The 26,718-nt window shown below is 39.1% G+C and overlaps 1 protein-coding gene and 1 long non-coding RNA gene across 6 annotated transcripts in view; one reads left to right on the top strand and one right to left on the bottom strand.

Moving 5' to 3' along the window:
* The window catches only part of FAM76B (family with sequence similarity 76 member B), a 107,533-nt gene extending 82,667 nt beyond the window's left edge, over window positions 1–24,866 (top strand). For 3 of the 5 annotated variants that reach the window (XR_012015991.1, XR_012015983.1, XR_012015984.1), the window contains 2 exons: window positions 3,581–3,764; window positions 17,478–17,616. The gene's annotated coding sequence lies outside the window, so the exon portion shown is untranslated. Of the gene's footprint in view, window positions 1–3,580; window positions 3,765–17,477; window positions 17,880–19,208; window positions 19,464–22,013 lie in introns of those variants that run through there. The other 2 variants (XR_012015982.1, XR_012015986.1) reach the window with 2 other exon arrangements.
* LOC140615212 (uncharacterized) lies at window positions 14,352–24,768 on the bottom strand. The gene is made up of 3 exons (XR_012016007.1): window positions 24,566–24,768; window positions 21,304–21,590; window positions 14,352–16,434 (listed from the first exon to the last, which is right to left on the bottom strand). It is a non-coding gene; the product is annotated as an uncharacterized lncRNA (long non-coding RNA).
* Window positions 24,867–26,718: the final 1,852 nt, after the last annotated feature.

Genomic DNA, 26,718 nt, shown 5'->3' with positions numbered 1-26,718 from the left:
AGAACTGCTCCGTAAAAGGAACTGCAGCAAAGGCAAACAGATGTATGAATGAAGGAAATGTGCACCTCAAATGGGCAGAGATGAGCAGCTTACCTTTGGGATCTTTCTTCCAGAAGGACCTCACTTTGTAAAAGGCAGAGAAAAAGAGATTTCTAAAGAAGCTACCCTTAACAATATTTTGGGGGTTCTTACATTCTAAGGTTTTTTAAGTAGCTGAAATTTCTCATGAAATACAGTGGTGTTTCTTATCATCATTCAAATGATTCGACCTGAAGTACTGGAAATTTGTTGAGTTTGAGGCCTGGCTTTCCTGAAGAATAGCTACCTGGTTTTGTACAAGTCCTAGAATCCATGGAGAGGAATGGGAAGAGAGTTTCAAGTTTTAAACAAATGAAAATAATCATTATTATCATGTAAACAGCATCCCAAATCCATCTTTCTTTTCTAAGGAGACAGGACTGTCCAGAAAAGGAATTCTAGTCAATTTTCTTTTATCTTCAACCTCCAACATCCCACCACTGGTCTTTTTTTTTTTAGATTTTATTTATTTTATTAATGAGAGATGCAGTGAGAGAGAGAGAGAGAGAGAGAGAGAGAGAGAGGCAGAGGGAGAAGCAGGCTCCATGCAGGGACCCCGACGTGGGACTCCATCCTGGGTCTCCAGGATCAGGCCCTGGACTGAAGGTGGCGCTAAACTGCTGAGCCACCCGGGCTGCCCCCACCACTGGTCTTATCTAGCACACTGCCATTCCTCTTCTCTTTTTCTCCTCCTTCTCCTTCTTCCCTATATCCTCCTGTAGAGTATAAATACTTTTAATCTTATGTAGATATAGTTAAATGATTATCATTCTATTCTGTGTGTTATGTATTGATCCTATAAATATTGGCTGTAACAAAGTGTAAATCTCCCAAGGGCATGGAATCTGTTACTGTGAGCACTGTCTACACAAGTGACAAATAGAAATAGGTGTTGGAAAATACTTTGTGTTACCTTGAAGACAAGTTTGATGGTGATAATAATGGTAACCTTATTCACAGTTTACTAAAAGCAAGGAAAGTGGTAAATTTATTCCCAAAAGCCTCAGAAAAAGATCCTCAGACATAGTCAAAATTATGGAGAGAGAGCAAGAATAGTAAAAAAAAAAAAAAAAAAGGAGAATGCCCTAGACTCGCCCCTTTTTACTGTATAGAGAGCATTTCCACTAACACATTACATCATTATGTGAAATTCATCATGCTTTAGGCCAAACTCTCTATTTTCCTTCTCAAAGCAGCCTTCCTGATTAGCATCCCTATTTCAGATTTATTCTTATAGCTTTGTAAGCTCAAAATCCCTGAGTCATTTATTACTGCTGCCTCTTCCATACACTCATATCCAATCAGTAATCAAGTCCTATTGTTTCTGCCTTCAAAATAATTTCCATATCTTTCCCTTTCCGTTACCATGGATACCATTGAATCTCTTTTTTTATTTTTTTTTTGCTTCATGCCTGGACAACTGCAGTAACTTCCTGAATCTCTTGGCTCCAATCTACCCTGCATACAGCTGTTGTGGAATAATTTCTTTTGTCATGTCATATTGCTGTCCAACAGCCTTCAGTGGTTGCTCACTGTTCTTAAAGTCCAAATTCTTTAAAGTAACTTGCAAAGTCTTCCATAGTCTGACCATATGTAAAGGATCACTGCTAATGTACATCATGCTTATATGCAAAATTGAGAAGGCACCCATTTGTGGGTTGCTTGGAGAGTGAAGCAAGCCTTTGTATGAACTCTTAAGGGGTGGTTGCATCCTCAGGGTGCATCCTCTCTGCTGTAGAGTACACAGTGCCCTTGGAGAACAGGGGACCCATAGGTTTTCAGCCCCCAACCACTCAGAGGCCCCTGCCAGTCACAACCTCTAAGGGCATTGGCAGGGTCCTGCAGCCTACTTGTTCAGCCTGCTTCTCTTTGGTCCTAGGCTCAGGCCTCCTCTTAGACAACTTTGTTTTCCTTGAACATGCTGTTCTTGATTTTACCAATGTACCTTGATCATGTTTTTTGCATTTCCTGAAAATACTTCTGCTTCTTCATAGCTGGATAACACCTGCTTGCCCTTCAAAAAGTACCTTCCATGTTACTCCTTTGGGAAGCTTTTTTTTTTTTTTTTTAAGATTTAATTTATTTATTCATGAGAGACACACAGAGAAAGGCAGAGTCACAGGCTGAGGGAGAAGCAGGCTCCCTGCAGGGACCCCGATGTGGGACTCGATCCCAGGACCCCAGGATCATGTCCTGAGCCGAAGGCAGACACTCAATCATTGAGCCACCCAGGTGTTCCTGAGAAGCTTTTTCTAACTCCACATTTGAAAAAACGGCCTTCTTTGTTCCTATCACACTATGCATACTCATTCATAGTACAAACAGGTCACAAATTTGGTAATTCATAAGTTAGATGGGCCAAAATATGTACTTTTCAATTTTTTGGTAACTAATTTCATCTTCTCTGGAGTTTTCATTTCTGGCAATACTGGAAAACCTTAAACTACCCATTAAGGTAGCTCTGTCTTTTCTAGATAATCAGACACTGCAAATGCTCTAACTTCTCTCTCAAGGGAGTTGATGGAGTCTGAGCAGGATAATATTTGCATGAACTAATGGTATCCAGGAAAGGGGTGATTTACATGTTGTCCTCCTTTGCTTCCTTCTGAGTCTGTGCATCTCTCACCTGGTCTTTGGGAGTCAGGCTCTAATCACATTAAAGCTACTATGGATCGTCAGCTGTTATAATTTGGTTCTGTTCCTCTAGGTTGGGTGCTGCATAGTGACTGCCCCCAAAGAGCTTGGCCATTGCCTACTGTGAATTAGGCCCGATATTGGCTCTTGTTACTGCTTTAGGTCCCCAGTGATTCTGTTCCATTCCCTGCTTGGCCTATCTTTGCCTCTAGCAAATCCACAACCAGCACATAAGGTCCAGATTCCATGAGGCATCCAGAAGTTTCTGGATTCCTTCTAATCATAAAAGTACCATGCCAGATGTGCCATAGCAGAGTCAAGTGTGCCATCCCAGGCTCATCTCTGCAGACATGTCCTCTACTCTGCTGCAAGGCCGGCTTGGACAGCCTGGGAAACAGAACACTGCATTGTCATGGATGCTCTTGATTTCTGCATCAACATATTGAGGGTTTTTGTGACAATATCTATTACTGCAAAATCTACCTATCTCCACACACACCTGGCTGCTGTACTGGGGATATAGTAAGGAGCCCATGATCATTCTCTCCTTTATCTGATCTTCCTTAGGTCTCCCTATCTGACCACTGTTCCTTTAGTCAGAAGTTCTTTCCACTTCCTTCTTATCACGTAAGTGGGTGGCAACTTTCTTTAAATTGTAATCCCTACATTTCTATCTACAGCTTATAATAAAGTTTTATGTGTCAAAGTTTCAAGTTTTGCTCCTACGTTGAAAAGGCAAGCTATTGAACTTTAGGAATACCTTATTTCTGAGCAAACTCTGACTTTCATTACTACAGTTTTGCCATGGGCTTCAAGATCCTCTCTCACAAACCAAAAGCTGAACAGTGGCTCTTTCTTTGCATTCCAGTTAAAGCAACAAAATCCTCCCAGAGGTGACAACGTATCTGGTTCCACATCCCCAGGCAGAAAATAGCACACGCATGGTGGAAAAGATAGATCAGCATCATTTTGGAAGCTTCTGGATTCCCAAGCAACTTGGTCCTACATTGAGTTGGTAAAATTTGCAGACTTGCCAATGGCTCTTCATAAGGGTGAGGACTAGATAAAGGCTGTGTTACTTTAGGCTGCCTTTAAGTGAAAAGCATAATGTCATATTCATGGAGCCGGCCAGGAGCACTACTGATATAGAGAATGACTAGGTATTCAAGGATTAGGATGCTCATTCACAACTAATAAGAACAATATAACAATGATCAATTATTGAGCTCATACTGTTTGGCCAGGCTGTTTGAAGAGCTTTCTATAAATTCATTTAATCTTTACCACAGCACTGTAAGGTAGCTTCTATTATTAATTTCATTTTACAGATAAAGACGTGGAGGTGCAGAAAAGCTAAATGATTTGTCTAAGGTCACACAACTAAAAGTAACAGAGCTAGGATGTGAACCCAGGGAGTGTAGCTGAGAATTACACTTGATAATCTTACTTATGCAATTCAAACATAACATCTGTCCTGAACTCAAACTGTATAATCAAATGGAAGAAGTCTATTTTATACCTCAGGCTTATAGTTTTCAACAAATCTAGAGGAGACTTTATTAACCAAAAGGAGAAAAACTTGCAGATGTGCAAGGAGGATCCAAAAGAAAACCTGCCCCTCCCAATTTTTTTTCTGGGAAAAATGCACTACTCACACAGTCATAGAAAATTTGCTTTCACAATCTAAATGATTTTCAAGTTTTATTTAAAATAAAATTTTCAAATAAAATCTTACAAAGCAGTCTAATAACTAAGGTAGATAAAAATGACAGTACAAAGCATGAAACTGCAATGAGGACTCATGAGTCTGAAGTATTCATTAATCTACCATGTCCCCAAGCCCTCTTTTCACCTGCAGCCATATCACTGAAGAACAGATGGGCTCTCTAGAGCTTTTGACAATTTCATCATACCTCTCTGTGTCCAGGAACTATGTTACATTTTATTACGAAATTTAAAAAGTCCAAGTATTATTAAAAGAAAGGGCTACTTTTCAAAATATAGTTACTCTGAAATTTGCTTTATGGTGAGTTATTTGAACACATATATACACATACACATATGTTAGATAAACAGCGATGAAGATAGCTATTTGCTTATTAGACCAGGTATGCAGACAGTTTTTGTTGGGAAAAAAGAAAGAAAAAACATTGGTTTTCTCTCTTATGATTTGATTTTCATATATTCACCATATACTGATATATTCAATTTTCTGAACAAAAATTTTGGCCTTGTACATTGTCTAATAGGGAGTACTTCAAAACCTAAGCTGTCGATATAGTTTATTACATATGGTTGGCATTTATACGTGGAGTCAGAAAGATTGAGTTTTGAATCTATTTTTTTGGGGGGGGGGGGACAGGGGAGTGTGTGGGTTTGTGAGCAGAGTGAGGGGCAGAGGGAGAGAGAATCTTAAGCAGGCTGCATGCCCAGGGCAGAGCCTGACTCAGGGCTCTATCTCATGACCCTGAGATCATAACTTGAGCCGGAATAAACAGTCAGACACTTAACCAGCTCATCCATTCAGGTGCCCCTGAGTTTTGAAACTTGATTGCATATCTGTGAATTTGGGGCAAATTACTTGATTCAGTTTTCCCATTTAAAATATGGGATACCTATAGTATTTATATCCCTTAAGAATGTTCTAAGTTAAATGAAGTCACAAAGGTAAAATGCCATAGAACACAGCCCATGGTATTAGTTATTATTATTATTATTATCATTATTATTACCGTTGCTAGGCTGGCAAAAATAATATCTTTGTCTTGCTATCACTTTTCAACTATGGCCAGCTCTCAATGGGCAATGAATGAAAGGACAATTCATTCATGCATGCATGTATGTATTAAAGTATACTTGTTGCACTGCCAGATACTGTGTTTAGGTACTAGGTGTACAAGGTCAATAAGGCCCATCATCTATCCTCAAGGAGTATACATTCTAATGGCGGAGTCAGAGAAGACCACTCTCAATGGGAACTGTGAGGAAGGCAGTGCTATCAATTTACACATGGTGCAATGTTAATGGGTAAAAGGAGGACACTTATATGCAACTGCCATTAGAACAGGTTTTTAAGAGACTAAAATTTGAAGAATGAATTAGTGAATTATGGACAAAAGGAACAACATGTCCAAAGGAATAAAGATAAGGAACAGCTTGACATATTACTGAATTTGTAGTAATTTGGTATGTCCCAAGCAAAAGGTACATAGAGAGAAGATGAACTAGGGAGTATGGCAAGTGCCAGACCTTGTAGGGTGTCACATGCCAAGAGAAAGATTTGATCTTTATCTTGAAAAAAAAAATGAAGACCCATTATAGAAGTTTAATCAAGGGAAGTGATATTATCAGCTTTTCATTTTAGAAAGATCACTGTGCTGTGGAGAATAAATTGTAGTGAAACAAAATGAAGATAGGGTGACCAGTTATGAAATAGCTAAGAAAATAGTTAGGAGACTATTATTATAATCAAGTATGAAGTGAAAGAGCACAAACTAAGGAATGATACTACATATAGATAAAGACAGATTTAAGAGATATTAAACTATCTCTTAAGAAGATAGTGGTAGAATATATTAGGATTGGCTAAGCAATTGGATTGTGGCAAGGGTGGTGAGGGATGAAGCAGAGTATGGACAACACTTTTTTCTTCTACTTTGGGTGACTGAGTTAGAAAGACTGATATTTGTCAAGATAGCAACTGTAAGAAAATGTGCAAATCTGGTAAGGAGAGAATGATTAGATATAGTCACTTGGAAGTCCTTTGGGGTTTCTATGAGTAACTGTCCCCTAAGACATTGCATATGTAGATCTCAAGTTTAGCCAAGAGGTATAAGCCAAAGAATTATGTTTGGAGTCAATAATACACACATAATTAAGAATTGAAACTATGAAAGTAGGTGATATTTTTCAAGGAGAATATATAGAGTAGAAAAGCTAGGGTAATCACAGATCCCTGGAGGACAAAAATTTTAAGAATTAATTAGTGATTGTAGAATCTACAAAGGAGACTGGAAAGAAGCAGCAGGAAAAGTAAGAGGGAAGCAAGATGAGAACTGGGTTACAGAATCCAAAGGAGCAAGTAGTTTCATAAAAAATAAAGTAGCATGGGATCCCTGGGTGGCGCAGCGGTTTAGCACCTGCCTTTGGCCCAGGGCGGGATCCTGGAGACCCAGGATCGAATCCCACATCGGGCTCCTGGTGCGTGGAGCCTGCTTCTCCCTCTGCCTATGTCTCTGCCTCTCTCTCTCTCTCTGTGACTATCATAAATAAATAAAAATTAAAAAAAAATAAAGTAGCCTGGAGCATCAAATGCCAGAGAGGTCAAGGAAGAAAAAACTTTTGGAATATCCATTAGAACCAGGAACTAAAGGAAGTCACTGATACTTTGGGGAGAGGTAGAGTCAATGGAAGAGCAGAAGTAGACATTGAATATCAAATAATGTGGCTGTAAAGAAAGAAGAGGTGGAATTACAGAAAAGAGGACTAGAGTTTGAGGAAGGGTTTTTTTTTTTTTTAGTAGCTTAAACAACTATTTATTATTTCATATTTATTATACAGATTTGTATATGAGAAGTGTGTCATGATTCATCTGGTCTTCCTCCTTGGGATCTCCCAATACTAAAATAAGATGTCAGGCAGGTCCTTATGTGGACAATCTAAGGAAGAATCTACTTCCAAATTCTTTTAGGTTGTTGGCAGAATTAAGTTCCTTATGGTTATAGCACTTAGGTACCTATTTCCTAACTGAGCCCACCCTCCGGAGGACACTTGAATTCCTGGCCATGTGTGCGCCTCCATCTTCAAAGCCATAGTAAATTGAATCCTTTCATGCTGAAAATGTCTTTGCCTTGTTTTATTGCTACTAGTTTATATTTAAAAATTTTTTTAATTGTGGTAAGACACACATAACACAGAATTTGGCATCTTTTTTTTAAAGATTATTTATTTATTTATTCATAAGAGACCTAGAGAGAGAGAGAGAGAGAGAAAGAGAGAGAGAGAGAAAGGCAGAGACACAGGCAGAGGGAGAAGCAGGCTCCATGCAGGGAGCCTTACCCAGGACGCGATCCAGGGACTCCAGGATCACGCCCTGGGCCAAAGGCAGGGGCTAAACTGTTGAGCCACCTGGGGATCCCCAGTATTTGCCATCTTAACCATTTTTAAGTATACAATTCAGTAGTGGTAAGTATATTCTCACTGTTGTGCAACCAATCTCCAGAACTTTTTTTATCTTGCATAACTGAAACTCTAAACCTTATTAAAAACAGCTCTCCATTTCTCTCAGTCCCTGAAAACCATCATTCTACTTTCTGTTTCTATGAATTTGACTACTCTAGATACCTCACATAAGCAGAATCATACAATATTTGTCTTTTTGTGATGGCTTATTTCACTTAGCATAATATCTTCTAGGTTCATCCATGTTCCAGTATATATGTTAGAATTTCATGGGGGAGGGAATTTTCAAGATGGAAAATGTGAGCAAAAAATGTACAGAGTAGGGCCACAGGAAAGGAACCTGCTTGTTTGTTAAGACTGGAGGAATTCTGCTTAAATCCTACCATCTGAGAGCCATTTATTTGATCCTCAAGATCTTTTTTCTTTAATTTTCTCAGGGAAAGCAAGTATACCTGAATATAAAGTAAGGCTTTAAAAATCCAAGGATTGATTTGTTGCAACTGGTCAAAATCTAGGTCCTCCAAGGAATGAGAAGGCAGGTAGGGACCTGGAAAGGGGAATGAGGAGTTTCAGGAGAGGATGAAGAAGAGGTGAAGGCTGGTGAAAGGGACAAAAGTCAGACTGGTGGTTGGAAGCCATCCTTCTTAAAAATCATACAGAAGTCATATAGATTATCTTAGAATGCAAAGTCACAACCTTACTGAAGAAGATTCTCAATTTCATTTTATTTAGTTTAGGTGGGTATTGATACTATTTATGTTTCAGGAAGACACTGATGACAAAGGGAGAGAGCCAGGAAGAGCCCCCATGGGTAGGAAATCAGACTGAAATGAATATTCTGTGAAGTTTTTCTCAGGGCAGGTCAGCGACAGACACATGGAGAACTGGGAAATATTGTGTTGGAAACCTGGGGTAGCACTTTGCAAAGGGCCCCCCAGGGCCTCATGACACTCTTTATATCCCCAGCTGTGACCCCTCCTCTGACCTCTGTAAACTCAGTTGCCTCCTTGACATCTCTATTAGATGACTAAAAGGGGTCCCCAAGTTAACATGCACAAGTGCACATGGCATTTGCTATCTCTCCCCCAAGCCCATGCCTCTTCTATTCTTTCCCAGTTCTGAAGGTGTCACCAGGATCAACCCAGTTGTTTAGGCAAGGTCCTAGAAATTTTCTTCCTTCCCTCAAGCAATATATCAGCCAATTCTGGCAGTTCTGCCCTGAGAGCCATTTGCCTCTTCCCATCTTCACTGGACTACCCAGAGCAAGCATTGTCTCTCACCTGAGCTATGCAATTGGCCTAGTTTCAGGCATACAACATAGTGATTCAACAATTCTGTACATCACCTGCTGCTCATCATGACAAGTGCGCTCCTTAATCCCCATCACTTCTTTCACCCGTCGTCCCACCCGCCTCCCCTCTGGGGACCCACTAATTTGTTCTCTATAGTTAAGAGTCTGTTTTTTGGTTTGCTTCTCTCCCCCACCCTTTCTTATTTGTTTTGTCTCTTAAATTCAACATATCAGTGGAATCGTATGGTATTTGTCTTGCTCTTGACGGACTTATTTCACTCAGCATACTATACTATCTCCATCCACATTGTTGCAAATGGCAAGATTTCATTCTATTTTATGGCTGAGTAATATCTCATTGTATACACGCCACATCTTCTTTATCCATTCATCTGTCAATGGATACTTGGGCTGTTTCCATAATTTGGCTATTGTAGACAATGCTGCTATAAACATCAGGTACATGCATCCCTTTGAATTAGTATTTTTCTGTATCTTTTGGGTAAATATTCAGTAATGCAACTGCTGGATCATACAGTAGTTCTATTTTTAACTTATTCAGGAATCTCCATACTGTTGTCCAGAGTGGCTGCACCAGTTTGCATCCCACTAACAGTGCAAGAGGGTTACCCTTTTTCCACAGCCTTGCCAACACCTGTTGTTTCTTGTGTTGCTGATTTTAGCCATTCTGACAGGTGTGAGGTGACATTTCACTGTGGTTTTGATTTGCATTTCCCTGCTGATGAGTGATGTTGAGCATCTTCTCACGTGTCTGTGGCCTGACTGGTTTTGCTCTCAATTTTTGCCATGTTAGAGTCAATAATTCAGCCTCAAATCCTTTGATGCCTTCTCACTGCACTTGGGGTGAAATCCAAGTTCTCTACCATGAGCTCTGGACTCTGTTAACCCTTCTGATCTCACCTACTATTTTTCTCTTTCACCACTTTCCAGCTGCTCCTGACTCCTTTATATTTCTCAAACTCTCAAGTTTAGTTCTTAAATCCCACCTGCAACTCTCTTCCCCCAAATCACATCATTTCTGTTTCATTGTCATTCTGATCTCAGCTCAAATGTTACCGCCTTCTGAAAGTTGCCTAAATCTAAAGATAGCTTTCACCTCAGGCCCACTGTGGTACACCAACCTCTTTTGTTTCCTTCATAACGCTTTCACTGTCTAGAAGGGTAATTTTTCTCTGTATGCTTCTCATTAGAGTATAGACCTCAAAGAGAAAAGATCTCATCTATCTTGCTACTGCACTCCCATAATGCAGAACAATGTCTGGTACAAAGTAGGTATTCAGTAAATATGTGTTGACTATGAGTATGTGAATCCTTTCCATTGCTGGTGGATAAAACAGATGGCAAGCAGGGCACCCTGTTTTCAGAACGGATTTCTGCTCTTGGGAAAAGATGAAAGAAGAACATATTATTCAACAAATTAGTAATAACAGTTGTGGATCCTTCCGGTTACAGGGTAAATGTGTTTGAAGGTGAAAACAATGTGATGTTGATGTCTCTTCCTGGCTTTGCAAAGAACAAGGAAGATGAAATCGTGATTTCAAAATGAGTCACTGGAAACAAGTGGGTTTCAAAGAACACACCTTGAAGTTTAAACCAGGTGATACTGAGGGAGGAAGAAAAACATGATAATCTTTTCACCCTTTTAAACTTTTAGCAGATCTGTATAGTTTCATCAGTTAAAATATGTGCACTGAGACACGAGCTATGGCATCCTCAAGGAGTCAGTGTACTGGGTAATCGTGATGGCTGTTTTCCTGAAAGCAAATGGCTGACTTGTAATTGCTGTAACTGTTTGTTTTAAGCATGGAAAATGTTCTGAAATTTTCCCTTAATTAAAGGAGGTGATGGAAAAAACATGGGCTTTAAAGCTGGCTAGACCCGGGCTGAGTCCAAGTTTCGCAACTAAAAAATTCTGTGACATTTGGCACATCACAAGTCTATGCTTCAGGTTCTCTGTGTGTAAGATAGGTCTGAGGGTAGCTCACGAGTGCATTCTGTGGATGAAATGAATCAATGATTACAAAAACGTTCTTATACAAACTAGGAATTTCAGAAACGATGAAGTTTATGAATATTACTTGTGAAATATACTCTTTAAAGATATCAAACCACAATATCACTTTTGAAGGCCTCATTGTCAATGTTATAAATAATTTCTGTAATGTCTTGTTAAAATAGCTGTAGATGTACACAGCATGAAATGTGGGCTGAAATCATGTCAGTACCACTGGCAGCCTTCACATCATGCTTTCCTGAAAAAGACTCTGGTATCAGATTCATTTTACTCATTTGTTTCCCCTTTCATGAAGTTCAAGTGAATGTGGCAAAACTGTGACTTCCAGGGAAGTCTGTTTTGTCCACCTTCCCACAAAATGAATGAGTTCAATAAGGGCTGTTTTCCCACACAGGGGCTTTGGAAGAGCCTCCTTTCTCTCTGGTGACATGCTCTTTGACAGGCTATAAGGCAGTGTTTTCTAAGTTTCTTCCATGAGAAGCTGGACTTAAGAAATGTTCCAGGAAAAAAGGATTCTGTGATGAAATATGTTTGGGAGTTAAATTCACAGGGCACAGTGACATCTTAAGGAAACATCACTAGAAATAACATAAAGCTGGTAAAAAACATTCTGACTTGCTCAAACTAATGTTTGTTATTAGACTATATATTTTTAAACATAACACCTATTAATAAGAAATTTGCTTGCTTCAGAACACATTTGAAAGTAATTCTGCTATAAGAAAATTTATGTTTCTTAACAAAATAATAAAGTAAAATAAATAAATTTAATAGAATAAAACCATCAATACCTTCAGGGTTGTCCCTGGAAGGAGAAACTCCTATAGGGATGAATGAGACATCACTGTGACCCTAATATCTTATCACCTTTTGGAACATTTGGAAATGTAGGGGCACTTTTTTCTTACTATGGTCATACTTGCACATTTATATGGAGAAAAAAAAGCATTCCTTTATTATTTTCTTTTTCTTTTGTATTATAGTTTGGGGATTATGTTGATTTCTTTGTTTATACATGTTGATAGTTATATTATCTCTGAATTTTAGGGTAGCAAGGGAGGGTTATAAAATATTTGTTCTAAAAGAAGATGTTGCTGGTTTGGTGGATGGAACCACTCATTTAGGTGTTTCTTACTTATTTTGACTGTCACCTCCACCCAGGTATGAGGTGTCAGGAGGTCCTCCTTCTTTACATTTTGCCCTAGGCATGGATAAAGCTACTTTCTTCAATTCCTCTCAGGCCTGACTCAGGTTTGAGTAAAAGAAAATAAAAACAAAACAAAACAAAACTCTGTTTTCTGATGAAAGAAGCAGGGAAATAATTATGGAGAGCTGGAAGGATCCTAAATAGGAAGAATCTAAACAATCTGGCCTATAAGATATAATTGCTACAGGGTCTTGCAGGATCTATCCCATCCCATGTGTGCTCCAGAGACAGAGGAATGACTGACCTCAGTCTGTAACTTTCTAGGATCTGGCTCAACTCCATGAGTTGATTATTAGTTTTTAAATGTGTCACTCACGGCACCTGGGTGACTCATTCAGTGAAGCGTCTGCCTTCAGCTCAGGTCTTGATCCCAGGGTCCTGGGATAGAGTCCTACGTGGGGGACTCCCTGCTCCACCCGAAGCCTGCTTCTTCCTTTTCCTCTGCTACTCTTCCTGCTTGTGTTTTTTTTCCCTCTGTCAAATAATCAATAAACTCTTAAAAAAAAAAGTGTCATCCAATAAACACTTTTTTAGAAATCTACATCCTCCAAAGCCCAGGCCAGGAAAGAGATACAGTGGTTTATTTTCCCCCTTGTATTTGTTAGAACTGGGTTCAGTGTTTTGTGGCAGAAAACTCATATATGGTGGCTCAACTTAGAACATTTCATTATTTCATATAAAAACTCTGGAGGTCAGCATTCAGAGTTGGTATAAATTTGTTAGACCCTCTGGCTTCCTCGGGTTTACTTATCTGCTATCCCTTAGAGGCACCATGTGTATTCCAAGAGGTCTACTGAAGCCACAGTTGTTATACCCACATAACAGAAAAAGAACAGAACTGCCGACAGAAAAGAGAAATCATGCTTTCTCCCTTGAAGGACACTTTCTACATTAGTTTGCATCTCATTGGCCAAAAGTTGGCCATATGGTTGGTTACACCTAGCCGCAAAGGTGACTGGGAAGTGTAGTCTTCATTTCAGCAACCCACAGCTCTGCTAAAAATCAATAGGTTCTTTGTTTTATTTTGTTTTTTATTTTCTTCGTATATTTTTTTTATTGGAGTTTGATTTACCAACATATAGTATAACACCCAGTACTCATCCCGTCAAGTGCCCCCCTCAGTGGCAGTCACTCAGTCACCCCATCTCCTCACCCACTTCCCCTTCCACTACCCCTTGTTCGTTCCCCAGAGTTAGGAGTCTCCCATGTTCTGTCACCTTCTCTGATATTTCCCACTCATTTTCTCTCCGTTACCCTTTAATCCCTTTCACTATTTTTTAAATGCAAAATCTCTGCCATCATCTTGTTCTAGAAGAGTCTCCAGATTTGTTCTGGATTCTATATTTCCAGACTTGCCTTTTCCCTATGTGAATGTCTTTAGAAATGACATCATACACTCAAGTGTGAGCAGCCACTCTTACAAGTCCAAATAGTCATGAAATGCTTTATCTTAAAACTGTAACATTTATATGGTAGAAAATCCTCATATACTTTAATGGAGTAGGAGGAGATGTTTTCTCATGTGAATACAATCAGGTTTTTCTCTGGTTTCTGTATCGCCAATAATGAAAATATCTACAAAATACTTTTTTGCCACTTGCAGTTTTTCTGATGAGATGTATGAATCTTTTTCTCCAACTATGGCCTTCTGATGCCATAACTTAGCTTGAGACATCAAAATTAGTCCTTATACAAATGTACATGAGGGTCATCTGGGTGGCTCAGTCGGTTAAACGTCTGTTGATTTTGGCTCAGGTCATGATAACAGGATTATGAGATTGAACCCCCATGTCAGGCTCCATGCTCAGCAGGGAGTCTGCTTGAGATTCTTTCTCTCCGCCTGCCTCTCGCTGCAGTCCTCCTCCCCCACTCACGCTCACTCTCATAAATAAAAAAACAAACAAACATGATTATGTCAGCTTCAATTATTCATAAAACATGATTTTTTTTATTGAGTACTGAACCAGAAATAGGATAATTAGGATGTTGTGTGGCTGGAAACTAAAGACAGTAGCATGAATTCTTTGGTTTATGAAAGGTGCATCTTTACTATATCTCTGCAGTCTTAGATGAATCACTGTAGTTTCTTCTGAGCATCAACAAAGCAAGTAAATAAATAGTTTTGCTTTGATAACTTGTGTGTTTTATAGTGTTCTTCTTGCTTTCCAATGCAAACTTTAGGTTCTCAAGTTCTCCAGCCTTTAAGAGTCTCTTAATCTGAATAATTAATGATGATGATGATGATGATGATAATGATGATGATTTAACCATCCTTTCCATAGGCACAGAAAATGCAGCATATTATCAATCTTCACTTCATATTCCTGGAAATCCCCAAAGAATGCCTACATGCCCCACAAATCTATCCTCATTGTAGTTTTCCCCCCCTCAGCTGATCATTCTGTTCCAGGTGACTTCTCTGTGCTCTGAGCATCTTTTGCAACCACAGTCTCAAGGTTGCTTCTCTTTCCTGGTACTGATTTGTCCCTATATGGACATAGGCCCTGTCCTTAATTCCTCAAAGCATTGATGGATTAAGAAAAGTGACTGATGGTTGGGAAATATAAGAGAGAAAGGGCACGCTTCAGCTTTTTCACCAGATAGACCTCCCTCCTGGACCGCCCTCTGCTCATTGCCTGACTGGGGAAAACCTGTCTTGAGTAGCTTTCTCATTGGGCCTTTAGGAGTCACTACGCTCTCACAATAGTGCCTTTGTCCATGCCCCTGATCCCCATCCCGAATCTCCCCTACCCCCAACAGCAGTGCAGGTAACCAAACAAGCAAACACTATGGTCCAGTATGAGTTAGAACAGCTGAGAACATAGTCTATTTCCTCTTTTAAGATTATCAAACACACTGTTGATTTTTGCACTTTGCCTTTCACTAAAAAATAATGAAATTTAAATCTAGGAACGGCTTCACTGAGATGCCAAAGTTTTGTTTACAATAGGGTGCCAGCAAAGTTAAGTCTTAGTTCCTCCTTCCTCCTTGATGCAATGAACAGAAAACACTTCCACTGACTACTGAGCCATGTATCAGGTGTCGTGCCTTTAATGGGGCCCCCAGATGTTTCAGTGAGTTCAGGGCAGGTGGCTGTGGCTTCTCTTCTTTTCCAACCCCATCTCCTGGGATCTCCGACATTCTGCTGGCACTCTTCTTTGACTCCCTTCCCCTTGCCTAGGTTCTTAACTATCATCCCTGTGCAGGCCCTCCCACCGTGCTAGTGAAGCTGCTGCTCACCTGTGTTGGCACTGCCCTCACATCCTGTCTTCCACTGCCTCCCTGTGGATTCACATTTGTCACCCTCTTTCCTTTCTGCTACTTTCCTTCCTTCTAGTCTCTTACATTTTCTCTCACTTTATTCATGCTTCTTGGATAATGAAATATATAGGTATTGCCATCTAATGAGAGCATTTTCCTCCACCACATAACCATGGGAGAAATTTAACTCCTTAGCATTCTGTGGTGCTTTCATTTGATGTTGAGTGTTAGAAATTGTTTCTCTACTGCCGAGAACTTTTTGCTTTGTTTTATTTGAGTTTCTCAGGCATTTTTGCACTTGGAGATATTCCGAAAGTCTAATGACTTTAGAGGACTCCAGTTAGGACAGCCAGGGTTTTTCTCTACATAAATTATTGTAACGTTCCTTAGTATTCCATGTGTGCTGCATACCGTAATGTATAGAACTGAATCAGAGGCTGTTTTCCAGGAAGGCACATTTCAGTCTTGGGAAAGGGTTTATCTTTCAGTTAGTTATTGATGCTGCAGAAAAATGAAGTTTTAATATATCCATTATTGATTTGTGGGGATTGTGATTTGGTTAACAATGATTTAGGACTTAAAATTAGCTGTAGGGGAGCCTGGGTGGCTCAGTTGGTTAAGCCTTTGCCTTGGGCTTGGGTCATGATCCTGGGGTCCTGGGATTGAGCTCTGGGTCAGGTTTTCTGCTCAGTAGGGAGTCTGCTTCTCCTTCTCTTTCTCCCCTTCCCCTGCTCATGTTCTGTCTCTCTGAAATAAATAAATAAATAAATAAATAAATAAAATCTTAAAAAAATAAAATTATCTGTAAAGAAGAAATAAAGTTTGTATGAAACACTCTGGAAAATAGAAAACAAGAAAGAGTTGGGAAAAAAGATTGTATTAGCTGAGAACTTCTTGATTGTAAGTAATGAAATCCTAACTAAAATTAACTTAAGGAAACAAGGGATTCATCAGTTCAGGAGCTAGAAAGAATGAGGTACAACTGGCTTTCAAGTCGCCTGGATACCAGGATTCTTTCTTTGCATATTTTTTGTATCTGGTGCTCTTCTCTCCTATAGTAGATAAATTTTCCCCATGTAAATGGACCAACGTAGCCCATATGATTTGTTCTTTGTTCCAGGCCCCTGGCTTAAGGGAAATCTTCCCAGCTGCCCAGTGACCATAGAAGAACAGATGGATCTTTCCCTAATTACTTCAGTGCATAAAAATCACAGTGAAAGAATCAGATTTGCTCAACTAAGGTCATGAGGCTATCACATTGCTATAATTGGGCTGTACCTGGCTTGGCCCTTGTCATTTGCCCATTCCTGTAGCAAGGGGTGTGTGTATGTACGTGTATGTGTGTGTAGGGGAGCAACTGTAATTGGCAGCTCCCTCAGAATCACAATGTTTTTTGAGAGGCAAAAGCAGTTATCCCCCCAAAAAGAGTTACTTGTAAAGGGAAAAAGAGATTATTAGCAGGCAAAACAACGGACATTCACTATAGAGGTGAAAAAAATAATTAAATCCCTCAACTTTGGGAAGAAAGTAGATGGAAAGTAGAATAATGATACAAGAAATGCAGGAGGAAAAAGGCCAAATTTGTAGAGAGGTCACAATGACAAAAATATTTGAAGATCATCCTAAACATTTGAAGTTTTTAGGCACTGGAGAATAGTTAATAGAATATTCTATTAAAAGTAGGATAAACTAAAGTTTGGAAATGATTTGAAGGCCAGAGTCATATATATGGATATAAAAATAAGTGGTCTCAGGTGCCTGGTTTAAATTTCATCTATTTGTTGGTTTAGAATGGCATTGAATGGATTTCCTGGAAGATTCAAACTTCAAAGTGGATTTATAGTGAAAAGAAAGAAGGAACAAAGGTGGGAGTTTTGTCTGGGAAGATATGTGGACATGCCTTCAAAACTTTAAAGAGCTGGAAAGTGCAATGGTGACCTCAGCCAGAATTCCTACCTGTGAACCAGCACAACCAACCACAGGCAGCCTGAGCACCAGAGGAAATTTCCAGAGAGGACATAAAACAGCTTCATCTGGATGGAGGCTTGTGCCAATGTCAAGAATTACACAGACAGTACAATACAGGGAAGTGTGGCCTATGTTTGGCACCAGAAGGTCCCAAAGTTCATGGATTATTCTTTCCTTAGGAAATAAACAGTTGGAAATCAAATGGGTAAAAGGAAAAGTACTCGGTAAGAACAAAGCCTAACTTCTTTAAGGTTCCTGACCAAGTAAATCCACATATAAAATCTCTGGGGTAGTCAAGACTGTTACAAATATTACTCCATCTAACCCACCTAACTAGTGTAAGATGCTGATCAGGGTCTTGACCTGCCTTCACAGTAGAGTAAAACAACCTACTTGTAAGCTGATAATACAGTGCACTAAGATGAAAAGAAAGTGGGCTTCAAATCCTAGACTTACTGGTTGGGTATGATGTAGTAATTTAAAGGTCTGAGCCTCACTTTACTCATTTGGAAATGGGGAGCCTAGGACTAATAACCTAGACCTCATATTTCTAATCTAGTAAACTTTCTTCTAAATAACAACATCTTCTTCTCAGTAGGGTAGTTGTGCAAACTGAATAAAAGAATAAGTGAGAGCAGTGTATAAAGTGTAGACAGAAAGGAGGACTGACATTTATTGAGCATATACTGTTATCCAGGCATTTGGGAGACAGGGATGGTTAACATAGAACCTGCTCTACAGGGTGTGGTAGACAGAGTGAGGTCCCCCCAAATTCTAAGTCCTATACCTCCCAATCTGTGAATATGTTACTTTGCATAGCAAAAGAGATTTGTAGATGTGATTAAGGTAAGGATCTTAAAATGGGAAGATTATTCTGGATTATCTGGTGGGTCTATTTCTACTGTAATTACAAGGGTCCTTATAAAAGAAAGAGGGAGGTAGTAAAATCAGAGTCAGAGAGAAGAGGTTGTGATAATGGAAGCAGAGGTCTTAGTGACTGGAGGAAGGGGCCATAACTCAAGAAATGTGGGCAGCCTCTAGAAGCTGGAATTGCTGAGGAAATGGATTCTCCCTAAGAGCCTCCAGAAGGAACACAATTTTACCACACCTTGATTTTAGACCCATAAGATCCCTATTGGACTTCTGACACCTGGTACTGTGAGACTATACATTTTTGTTATTTTATGGGCATTTGTAATGGCAGCAACAGTAAGCTCATCAGGTGGCATCCAGTGTATGAGATGAGGAAATCCACAGATAGAGAATTTTAATTTGGTATGATAGATGCTACAACAGGGTGTACAAAGTGTCTTGTGGAAGAAGCAGTGCCTGTCACCTAGTTTGGGGTTACTTGGTAGGGCTGCTTAGAGAAGACTTGATAGTGGCAATATGCTTGCTCATAAATGCACCCTTTCTCTTGCTATTGTCAATGTACTCTTCTCTGTTGTTTTCCCCTGTCAACCTATCAATATGATCCTAAATCTGTAACTTAAAAACTTTTGTTGTCTACTTTGCTTTTTCTTTACGTCTGTATTGCTTCTTTTCCTCTACAGACCAAGTTTCTTGAAGGAGTTGTCTATAGAACTGTACTCTACTCCCTACTTCTGTTTCATTCCTCCTGGAGCTGCTCTCTCCAAAGCCATTGGTGCTTGCTAACTATCAAAGGAAGGAAGGAAGAAGCTGGAGTGGCCAAAGAGGCCTCACTGGTCACTGGGGGAAACGGACTGTGTCACTAAGGACTCAGTGTGCTTGGTGCCTCAGATTGGATCAGCTCTTGGGGCCTAATCAGGATACTATAACTCTTAGAGGTGGATATATAAATCAGAATTTGAATTATTCATTGCTAAAGTAGCTATTTATTTCTAGCTTCTGGATTTTATAGGGCTATCATCTATGCCCCCTATTCCTGATACAAAAGAAATTGAGTTACTATATTTCTATAATTTTTAAATATTACTGATAGATTACACCATGAATTAATTACTTTTTTTGCAGAACAACCAGTTTTTGAAAAACCAGTACTATATTAAATATGCTCAATTATAAGATACTTCCAAATGTTATAAACAAAGAAGCATGAAGATATACACATCTCTTCTCAGAAATGACAAAATACTGTAATCATCCAGAGGTTCAGATAGATAGATAGATAGATAGATAGATAGATAGATAGATATGAGTTTTTATTTCAAGTTACCCTAACGGAGAGTAAAGTTTTAATATTTAAAAACTAAGAAATAGTTATTAATTCAATATATATTTATCTGTCACATGCCAGGCACCATGATAGATGGTGAGGACATCATGATAAACTAGACAGCCTCTTCTTGCATGACAGCTCAGTGATAAAAACTGAGGTACTCTAGTTCAGGCCCTAGAGCAGCTCAAAGAACAGTGACACCACCATGTCAGAGAACATTCAGGTGACACCACCATTCCAGAACATTCTGGAAGATTGACAGTTTCTCTGCTCAGAACTACATGGGACTAACATTGACAAGGGCTCACTCTTTGGGCTTCCTCTTTCTAGGCTCCATGTGCACCATCCTTTTTTGTGCCCACATTGTCTTCTTAAGACAAATAAAAATAATAGCATTGATTAGGCTTCAGTTTTTTTTTCATTTCCCCCCATAAATGCAGTTATTCATTGCCTGTCCCTGATCTTTTGCTTGCAGAGCATAATGTATTACAGTGTTTTCTAGAGATAACAGATCAGATCCTATTAAGAACTGATTTACTGGGATGCCTGGGTGGCTCAGTGGTTGACTGTTTGCCTTTGGCTCAGGGTGTGATCCTGAGTCCAGGAATCGAGTCACACATTGGGTTTCCTGAGTGGGGCCTGCTTCTCTCTCTGCCTCTCTCTCTCATGAATAAATAAATAAATCTAAAAAAAAATTCTGATTTACTGGTATAACCTCCAGAGAGAAGCCTTATTTCCAAGCCCTGATGGGCATATCTCTTAATGTCACCTCAACTTCAAGGATAGAATATACCAACCACCATCAACTACCTCTTTTATTGAGCACTCAGAATGTGGCCAGCCCTGTGCTAGACATGCAGGGTTGCAAAGATTGAAAGGATATGGTTCTTGGTCTCCAATGGCTCAAGGCTAAGGTACATATGTATAAAATGATAACTAGTCTAATGAGCTTATGACAAATCATGGCCATAGACAGGAAGCACTAAAGAGTTCTGTGGAGGACACCTGTGGGTTGCCAGGATTTCAGGAAAGATAAGCTTCTGCTTCTTTTCATTTGACTCCTTAATGTTATTTCCTTCACCTACAAGTTAAAAACCTATCCAGTCCTACCTATTTGGACTAAGTCTGTCTTTACAGCTTGATCTTCAATTTTTGCCACTATCTAATGAATTCTTTTAGTTTGGGGTACATTTGATTTCTACCCAAATTGGCTCTCAGTGAAGTAAAGAAGTGGTTCTTGAGCATACTGTGTTAGGCATGATGTGAGATTATTGTGATGTAAGGCATCTCTTCCTTCTGGGGAGTTTACTGTCTGACTTAAGGTGATGAAATGGGAATCCTGAAGATAAGATACAAAATAATAGACAATCTAGAGTTAAATACCAAACTGTGGAATGCAATTAGGGAAACTCTTCCGATTTGTTATTGATAGGTAGGTTTTCACTTACCTGACAAAAGCAAATGCTTTCCATGACCAGTGGAGTGAAAGTTCACAAGTCCAATGGGACTGTGATTAAACTAAGTCTGGGCAAGGGAAGAGTTGGTTTAGTCATTTTTTGCTGCTGGGTCATGGCAGATGAGGACTAGAAAGTAGCTTTATCAGGATTCAGGCCAAGTTGGGGAGGAGCTGTACTCTTGTGGTCCAGATAATCCAGGCCAGGCTGTGTGAGTCCTTCATATCGCGTACTTAGAGCTCAGGTGTGCTGTCCACTCAGGTTGGTCAGGAGGGCAGGGGCTGAAGCAAAAGGAAGTGAAAGAAGAATCACCACTATTGTTATATACTATGTTCTAGACACTGTGTGTATATGTACATACATATTTACAGTACACAGTATTTTACTTGCAATATCTAATTTTTATAAGAGTTGGTATATATTGCCATTCCCCTTTTGTAGGGGGGAAAGTGAAGCTCATGGAGTTTGAGTGACTTGTCCCAGGTCAAATGCCTAGTCGCTAGCCTAGCTGAGAACCAAACACTGACTTATTTGACTCCCTGGTCTGTGCTCTTCTGGGCCTTACTCAGAATGGTTGCTGAGGGGATAAGGGCCTCTCTGGCAACAACCGCATAGGGAGTGGTCTTCTCTTCTGCTTTGAAAAAAGAGAAGGAGGGAAACTATTGTTCTCATTGTTTCTCTATGGCCTGCCTTGTGTTTTTTAGCTACAGGTTTCAGCTGGCAGAAAGTATTACCCACAAGCGCCATATCTGCAATGAGAAGTTATTGGTTCAACTGCAGTGAAGGCAGTGAGGCAGCAGAATACACCATCCCTTTCTATGTTGTATGCATGCAATAAACAGTGAGCAGGAAAAAAAATCGCAACATGCTCAGATGATGAAACAGTTGGAGTTCATCAAGGCATTCCTGTGGAAAACCCATGAAACTGCAAAAATTCTGTTTAATCCTCACAGTCACCTCTTGCCCCCTGCCAGTAACTCTTGAAGAATAATGACATTAAAGATAATTCTTGTTTTTCTCACTTTTTACCAACACTCTCCAGTGAAGACTTTTCCTGCCCTTTTACTTCTTCCTGATACTGGGTAGAGGCAGAGATGTGTAGTAAAATAAACACAGATAAAGGAATTAGGAGGTCTAGATTCTAGGCCTAGCTTGCTAGTAATAGTTATATAATTTTAGGCAACTATTGATTCTCTGACCTCCTTTGCCTCAATGTTCAATGAGAGAATTTTTCTATGAAAACCAGCACCAATATTCAAAGGTGTAGAAATTGAAACTGAATTTCATGACCTCATCTAATAAGAAAGATGCCCAGATAGCAAGGATTTGAACATGGATGAATGACTTGCACAGAAACCTAAAAAGCAGGAGGGAGTAGTAGAATCATTTCTTTCCTTCTCAAGGCACACCCAAGAATAATTTTGCTGATTGATCCCTATTCTTTGCATGGTTTGACACCAGTTACTTAGTTATTAAAGAGTAAAACTAAAAGGCTGTGGGAAGAGGAAAGTGTGCACTTCTAGGAGATGACAAGGAGATCTTTTATTCTGGATGTTCAGTAGAGATTTAAAAAAACAAGCAGGTGATGTAGAACTTCAATAAGATAAAAGAATATGAATAGACTTATCGCCAAAAAAGATATACAAATGGCTAATATGAAAAGATGGTCAACATCATTATTTATTAGGGATATGCAAGTGGAAACTACAAAGACTTATCACTCCACACTCACTTGGATGGCTATAAGAAGTGGAAAACAGCAAATGTTGGTGAAGGTGTGGAGAAACTGGAATCGTCATGCATTGCTAATGGGAATGCAAAATGGCTCAATCACTGTGAAAACCAGTTTGGCAATTTCTCAAAAAGTTAGACACAGAATTATCACATGACCCAGCAATTCCACTCCTAGATATAGACCCATAGAACAGAAAGCAGAGACTCAAACAAGTACATGCACATGAATGTTCATAGCAGTGCTGCTCATAATAGCTAAGAAGTAGACACAATCCAAATGTCCATAAATGAATGGATGGATGAACAAATTGTGGTTTATACATATTATGAAATATTATTCAGCCACAAAAGGAATGAAGTGTTGATCCGTGCTATAATGAAGATGAACTTCAAAAACATTATGCTAAGTGAAAGATGCCAGACAGAATTACATACTGTATGTTACATACATACTGTATGTTTCCATTTATATGAAATATCCAGAAAAAGTAAATACATAGAAACAGAAAGTAGATTGGTAGTTGCCAGGAGCTGGAAGGAGGGAGGATTGAACAGCTTAATGGATACAAGGCTTTATTTTGAGGGTAATAAAAATGTTTTGGAACTTAGTAGAGGTGATGTTTGTACAACATTGTTTGTGACTGTACTGAATGCTGCTGATTGTTCACTTAAGAGTGAAAAATTTTGTTATATGAATTTCACTCCCCATCCAAAAAAAAAAAAAAACAGGTAAGAAATGAACATGTCTTCACAAAGGGAGTTCTTTATTACAGCAAATCTACTTTGGTATAATCCCGTATGCTTTCAAATCCATTCCATGTAGAATTTCAGGAACTCAAATGATGTTGAAATTATTACATTTGAAAGTTAGTACCACTCCATATATCTGAGAAAATCTCAGAATAGATCAGGAACATTCTGGTTCTCTGACAGGTATGTACCTGCTCCTCATATACATCTATCACTTTCAACATCTATTTTAGTAATCAGGCCTGCCGCTTTTCAATTCTATCACTCCCAGTGATCTGTCCTCAGGTCCCTTTTGTTTTCGTCATCCTTCTTTTTCCGTTAGAATTGTGCTTTTTGTTTTGTTTTTCCCTCCTGTGGAAAGTTGTGGTCTGTATAATGACTGGAGCAAAAAACCAAAAACAAACAAAACAAAAATCTCACCTCTGATGGTGAGCCAGAAAATAACGTGGGTGGCAAGGACTGTGTATAAAGGAAAGGAATTGGAATTATTGGAAAGCACATGAAAAAGTGTCCTACACTTGACATTGAAGAAGACTATAACTCATGTGGACTTGTGTGTACAAAATTCTGCTAAGCCCCACCTATTCTGATTTACTGAGTCTCAGAGTTCCTTGTTTCTATTGAATCCCACAGTGAATTTTCAATATGACTAAAAAAATTCAGTAGAGAGATTTTGCTATGTAACCCAAAATTGGACCATCTCAGCTTGGGAACAGTCTGTCCGAAGTACAGCCAATTTGGTCACATACTCTGTTCACCCCCTTGCTCTGACCTTTTAGTGTGTCTGAACTCTAGAGACACTTTCTTCTGTGGAGTTTTCAGTGACCACATCAACTAACCCCCAGCAGTGTGCAATGTTTAGAAATGTTTTTCTCTCTCAAGTCAGATTTCCATTTTCTTGTTAAGTGCAATAAACCAGCCCAGAAAATGCTTCCATCAAGCCCTGTCTTTGATTCTCTGGGGGTTCAGTGCAGTACATTGTGTTGCTTATGACATCATGGTCTCCATGGCAACACCCCAATGAGACTTTTCATGGTCAAAAGAAAAATAAATGCAAAGAAATTTCTGTTCAATCTTAATAGCCTTGGTTATTCATTACTGAGTGCAAAGGGAGTAGGAAGAATTGGATTGTATTACTTGAGGCTAACCACAGACATCTGAAGCCAAACATTTATGACTCCCAATCAGTAATCTCCATTCTACCCCATTTGCTTCTTCTCTTCTCCATAAAGTTTATGATAATGGAACTCTTCTGAGGCATACTGGGTACTGAGAGGTGAAAGGGAACCTGATGAGAACATGGAAGAGGCCCCAGCAGGCAAGAACCCAGGTTAAGGCCCCTTCCCCCTCATGGTAAACAGATTTCTGACTAACTGTACCATCTTTAGCTAGCCAGTCAAATTCTCTGTGCTAGTTTCCTAAGGTGCTAAAAGGAAGGCAGTGCTTGTTTTGCCACCTCCGGAATGTACATTGTGAGGATAAAGTATCTGATTTTTTAATATCTCAAATTATGCATTTTTAGAAACAACTGGCCAAAAATATATTTTTATCCTTCATAATCAGTTGTGCAATACATTTCAATCATGACAGTTTCTACACTCATATCACTTTCTAAGAAAATATGCTTCCTGCTAAAGGGGGAATTTAGCCATATTTAATTCTATGTAATCCTGCTCTTGCCATAGCTAGATGCAACAAATCCATAATCTGGCCTAATGAGAAGTGTAGATGGACAAACCAGATTCTCCTGACCTGGAATTTGCCCCAGAATATTATTAGAATCAGGATCCAAAGCTGGGAGTGTAGGTAGGAAATAGTAATGAAGGAAGGTCAGGGTCAAAGGAGACTGGGGAAGGGGAGCTGTAAGCAGCAGCAGAAGAATTAGGATACTGGCAAAGTTGATTTTATAAGGCAGCACAGTCTGTGAGTTCAGTAAAAACTATAGGGAAAGGATGAAAAGGTTAAGTTAGTTGGTAGCAAGAGAAAAATAGTGTATGTTGCAGAGGGAAATAGAGACCAGGATATACCACTTATTCAGCAAACCTGAGTTGAGTGCTTATTGCACAACACTGAGCCATTGGGATTAAAGAGCAACACAGACGCAGTTCTGACTTCAAGGAGCCAACAACTGAACAGACTATTACTTTTAAAAAGATGTTGTAAGTATTCTGATGGAGAATATATGGGGTACAGTGAGAGCATTAAGTTAGTCTGAGCAGTTTAAGAAAGACTTCCCAGAGAAACTGGCAATTTTGAATCTTACTGTCTGACCTATGGGCAAGTAGGAGTAATTCTGGTAAGAAGAGGTAGTGAAAGAGTATTTCAAACTATTGAGAAACTATATGAAAAGGCTGGTAGTGAGATGTCAGCAGTTTTCCAGGATCAAGACACATGTATTTCTATAATTAATTGCATTCTTTTAATCCTTTCTTTGAGCAAAAATTTGTTCCTCTTGATCTATGGGGTGTGACAAATGGATATAAGACTTAAGAGAGTTCACATGAAGCTGAGGTGTATAGGGACATATAAGATATGGGTGGTCTTGCCTTTAAGAAGTTTAGGATGTAAATGACAGATGAGCTATTAGGAACAAATAAATAAGGGACTAATAAAGACATGTGCTACATCCTAAATGCCAAGTTAGAAGTATAGACAGAAAATGGTACATGAATTCAAAGGTGAAAAATAATAATTTTTAAATTATTAAATACAAACTTCTCTTAAAAAAAGTTATTTTCTTTGTGGTTCCCATGGGATTTACATAAAACATAACAGTCTATTTTAAGCTGATAACTTCAATTGCATATAATAATGCTTCACTTTTACTTCTCCCCACCCTCTGTGTTATTAATGTCACAGCTGACATCTGACATCTTTTCATATTGTGTACCATTAGCATATTTTAAAACTTACAGTTATTTTAAA

The sequence above is a fragment of the Canis lupus genome, chromosome 23 (assembly GCF_048164855.1).
Source record: "Canis lupus baileyi chromosome 23, mCanLup2.hap1, whole genome shotgun sequence".
Classification (NCBI taxonomy): domain Eukaryota; kingdom Metazoa; phylum Chordata; class Mammalia; order Carnivora; family Canidae; genus Canis; species Canis lupus.
This window is presented reverse-complemented; position numbering and strand designations above follow the sequence as displayed.